The following is a 5841-nucleotide window of genomic DNA, read 5'->3' as shown; positions in this document are numbered from 1 at the left end:
AATAAAGTATTGGACATACGTGCACGAATAGCGCGCTCCCTACCATCACCGCCATCAGAATAAGATAACACCATATCGCCCACCATACAATGAAACGAGACACCCAAAAACTACTTTTACTGATACTACACATTATACAGAAAACATTTCCTTTGATTAGCTAAATATTCTCTTCGTTATATTAATTATTAATAATTATTTGAGCTAAGGATAAATTCATGTTTCTTACATATAAATAGATTATTTATTTGATTCCGACAACAAAGATAGAATTTGATTGCAAGTTTTCTAAAGACATATCGATTAATTTCGATATGTTGTTAAATAAATAATAAGCATTTTAGTTGAAAAACTTATCGCATAACCGTTTTTATATAGTTTTACAGATAAATTCATATTACAAACACTTCAAAATATAGGAAGTCCAGATAAATATAATTTTATACATATTAAGAAATCGACAGACCTAATAATTTTATTCTTTACCGAAATGTAAGTCAGTGTTAATGATTAAAGAAACGACACAAAATAACAAAGAAATGTTTTCCTAATAAACTTGACTACATAATAAAGTGGAATTTGGTTATTGTTTGTCGTTAAATTGTATCTACTTTACATATAGATTATGATGATATAATATGATAGTTTTAGATTCGATATCAATAATATCACCTGATCAGTAACTAGATATCAATAAGTACCAAAAATAGATTCTTTTTTCAATTTTATTTATGTTGATAGTTTTATTTTACTATTTAAAAGTAAAGAATGAAGAAATAAAAAGTATTTCAAACGTAAAGCTAAATGCTAAAAAGCCAGCCAATACTGTCCACAAGTTTACACACGTGGTATGACGTCATTACCGTTTAGATCTTAACGGTTAAGTACAGGCTATATAGGACAATATAATTATTTATTTTTAATTAAAATTCTACATCTTGCACAAACATCTCAATAAGTAACTGCGATATATAAAAATAATATTGTCGGCCTTAATGCGCTTGTAAGTTATTACACTTCCTAATCTATGACCATATTTATAGTTAAATAACTTCTTAAATTTATTTTGAAGCAGTGACAACTCAGGACTGTCGCTTGCCTTGACAGTGTTGAAAGTCGAACGAAAATATCGTACCAACTTCATAAGTCCTTAGAAAAATTTACGAGGAAAGTAAAATATTTAACCTTTGTTAATGTTTCCTACAAGGTCGCAAGCAATATAACGCTCGATATTTTTTAGCTTTAGTACATGTTAAATTATCAATTTAGTCTTTAAGTACGAAGCTTTTAAGTTACTCTTATGAATTTTCATTCAAACTTATTTTGTTTTAAACAAGATATACCCTAAATAAATTATATATTTTTCTGTTGCAAAATATTTATATAAAAATATATTAAGTCACTTTTTGGGCGAATCGAAAAATGAAAGGACTCTCTTCAAAGCCTACATTTTCTTTTTTTGATAATATTTTTGTAACACTACTCCCAGTTCACGACATTTAATATCGGGAAAGTTAGTGTGTTTATTTGTCGCATCATAACCAATAGCAGAAGGACTTAGAACCTTATAAGTTTTACAGGATATGTATACATAGGTAATCAGATATGTATGTAGGTATATGCTTGACTTAGTTATTCCAACATCTTATATCAGTAATTAACAAGGACTAACTAGGTAAACACTTCTATAGTATGCTGTACAAACGAGAGAAAAAATAACTAATTTTTTAATTGATCTTTCTTCATTTTGGCAACCATTAAAATAATGTATTGAAGTTTACATACTTTTTGTTTTTACAAGTTTTATTATTTAACTGGCGTTTATAGTAAAGTATCCTTTAATATTTTTATAATTTAATATCCTTTAATGAAATTTAATATATCCTTTAATAACTATCTAATCCATATGTATTAGAGGGATAAGATTGCATCGGTTTTTTTAAAGAGACAAATTCTGAAAACGATGACGAATTTTAACGTACCTTTAACATGAAATTTCAATGTACTTGATTCTCCTTTGATATTTATTTTATATAGTCCACTATTCAAACTCTAAAATAAAAAACAACTGTTCCAAAATAGTTAAAAAAAAGTCTGACAAAAGTCAATTTACAAAATGTCTTAGTTATTTGACCCATAAAATAGTCTCTAAATATTCAAATTAACTAACTAACCAAACATTTTAAAATGTGGGTCTTTTAGAAACCGTAACTACACCGAACAACTGGGTAGTTATTGAAACTATATTTATACATAGTATGGTAATTTATGAAAAGATATACAGGGAACGTTCCTGCCAATATTCTTTTTGTCTAATCTTCTATATTCTAATATTACTATATTATTAATACTGTTTTTCTTTGGTATATTCATATTTCATGTTTCTAATACATAATATTAATAGATAGCTATACCCATTTAAATGTTATATTACTTAGCAAACCTGAGTGGGCAGAGAGTGACAGACATATGTCATCCCTCTTAGAAGCCTCAATGGACTACAGTACTTTAAAAGGAAAATAACCCCTCATGTGTATTTTTTTATAATGTCTATTGAAATTGACACATACTAAGAACTACCGCTTGTTAATTAAATATGTTTAAATACCTTCCAGGCAACCCAAGTTCGAATTTAATTCTAAATATAAGAGGAAGCTACCAATTTACTAACATAATAAATAAATAATCATTTTTATAGTTTCGATGTTATTTTAGACAAGTAGACAAACAGACGTTATACAAGTGGTAATAGTAACAGCCTAGTGTAAAGTACACATTTTAATCAATTTTAGTATTCTAGAAATAGGATACATATAAAATTTGAACAGGTTCGGTTAAAACCTATTTCTAAATTTAGTTTAGCACATTCATTTTACACGTCGTCTAAATAATCTTTCAGCCGTCTATTGCATGTGGCATTACAGCCAGTCGCAACTTAGACTCGCATCAGTTGATTTTGCGTTTATCATCTAAATTAATATAATATTTATAATGTATCCACGTTTTAATAAAAAGATTGAAATAAAAATGTACAACATGATATCGGGTGTACTTTAATTGTTCTCATTTCCAATCACTAGGTTGAGATTAGAAAAATGATTGCAATATTTTTAAGTTAAATTCAAAATAACCCCAAAAAATTTCACCTGCGTTCTGATTTCATGACACCACACTATATATTTTTTTTTAAACTTATTTAAATCATATCATAGATTTATTTAAAGGATATCGAAACTATTACGGAATGAACCACGTACTGTAAATTACTTTGAAACATGAGTATTTCATATCTTATTAAATCACTCCGAATACTATTGTTTTATATTAAACATGCACTAAGAGACTAGATATCATAAGTCATGTAATGAGAGTAATGACCTTAAAAATAAAAACAAGAGGATGATATTTAGGATATTTTAATTTTATATTTGGCTTTCATGGTTTATTCACGAAGCCCTTGTAAAACGTAATTTGTATACTAATTTGTAACACATCACTGATGAAAACACAATAAAAAAAAATATAAAAGAATAGTAACCTGACTAATTATAATTTTGTTAATATAATTAAAAAAATTGCAGGTTAAAAACGATGTTTAATATTAATAAAATAAAATAGTATCAACTTTTTTGTGAATAAAGTATTAAGAAGTAAATAACTATATTATTAAGAAACACTTTAAGAAAATTAATTTCATGCTATGGCCAATAAACCTCTTACATGGCGATAGTTAAATGGTGTTTAAAATGTCAGAATAATATATGCATATTCACAAAATGAAATCTCTTCGACTTTTTAAAGGTGCTATCTCGTTATCTATTTGTTTACATGTTAAATATTTAGTAGTACATAATTTTTTTGTTGTGTTCTAAGTGAAAAGTTATTTCTATGATTTTAAATAACCGAGCTACGAGTATATGTCATACATAGTTATATACAACAATGTGCAACAGGATATAAAAAACATAATAGCCTTTAAAAAAATTCAAATGTCGTAAACAAACAATAACAGTAATAATATCTTTATATATTCACGACAACAGCACGTTTGTTACTTAAACGAAAGTAAAACATTTTGCCTCGTAATTAAATTGCAAGGGTAATGAATTTACGATCCCGAGGGAATATTATAAACCAGCTATGAGCAAGGCCTCACAGCGAGGAAATAAAGTAATGAAAGCCTTTTAAATGTTATTTAATGTTATAAAACATATGCAGTATTTTATTACAAAATAACTTTTCTAGTAACTCGAGCCATTTATAAATTAATTAATCATCTTTAAGATGGATGAGATACAAGTTCTTCGTTAGGTTATTTGGCAACTGTTTCCAATTTTAACTAATTTATAATATAATAATTTGTGTTCCTCTCATGAATTAAGGGGTAATTTTATAAAATTAGGCAGGTTTATTATTTTAAATGAAACTAGTATTATTCGGATTTACTACGCGGATTTTATTATTTAAAAACTACATAATCCCGACGTTTCGGTTACTTTGCAGCAACCGTGATCACGGGCAGACGAGGTGTGATCTCATCTATTCTTAGGTCTGAGATCTCATTAGGTTTATTTTTTTATTATAAATGCTATTTAAAAAAAGGTCACTAGTATAGTTTATAACATCGATTAATGATCGACAATTACTGAATATTGTTTTTCCAATCAAATATCGATATAACTACAATGGCAATGTTAAAAATATAGTAATTCAAATATTGTGTAAAAAAATTTACCAGATAGTACAATCACAAATAAATACTGAGACAAGTTGACATCGCATCTCACATAATATATTATCTCGGGATTTGTTTGTTCTGAGATAACGATAAAGTGAAAGATAATTTAAATAGTTTATAATTATTCGACATTCATTTACTAAACATTTTGTCATAAATAACAAATAAGGGACATACCACATATTGTATTTTTCAAGAAAATAAGGATCGTTTTTTCTTGTATAACCAATAAGCACATTTCCAATCTATTAGTATTAAGTGTCTGGTGTACCCGATTTGTAACTTTCTATATGAGGGAAACAGAAAACATGGTATACTTTCTAATAGGGATTTTATTATTTAAAGCACTATTAATTTTGTTAATTTTGTTAACTTGACTTAAACTATTGAAACTTATTTTCACAGATTAATATTCTAATAATAACAATAAAATAATTTTGGATATTTTATGTATTTTATCAAAAATATTTGTGACACTTTTATAACTTTAATTCAATGGTATCTGTTATTTAATGATCCACAGAAAGAGATAAAAATATATTGAGCATGTAATAATAAAAATTTATTATTATTATTCAAAGTTACTTTTCTAAACGTCTGTTTTAAATATTGAAAAGATATTTGAAACTTAACTCATAAGGTTACATCCAAGCTAGTCGTTAAGTACCATATGTCAGTAGACATCTCTTAACATATTTTAGATTTCCTATCAATATTTTCACTATCTATTAAACTCAGAAACATAACAAACTATCACAACAAATTTCATGATCGAACCTTAATTTTTTAAAGAAAATATATGTTTACATAATATTTTTCAATAAGTACATAAAAATACTAATATTAATAATGATCGATTGTGCATAAATATAAAATGTAGATCAGCACACATGATGCTTGTCACAGTAATATGAAATCGTTATCAGCGTGACGAGAGCACTCGACACTGATACAATTTTTATAGTTGGCTGGATTAATCGTGTTCATAAAATCTTAATATCGCTGAAAATAAAAAAATATAGTTAATATTCTTAGAGATATCTTTATATTCTTAAAGAATCTGTCACCATTCCAAAAACAATATCGTATGTATGGAAATTATA

Source organism: Danaus plexippus, chromosome 15 (genome assembly GCF_018135715.1).
Source record: "Danaus plexippus chromosome 15, MEX_DaPlex, whole genome shotgun sequence".
In the NCBI taxonomy this organism is placed as follows: domain Eukaryota; kingdom Metazoa; phylum Arthropoda; class Insecta; order Lepidoptera; family Nymphalidae; genus Danaus; species Danaus plexippus.
Note: the sequence above shows the minus strand (reverse complement) of the source record.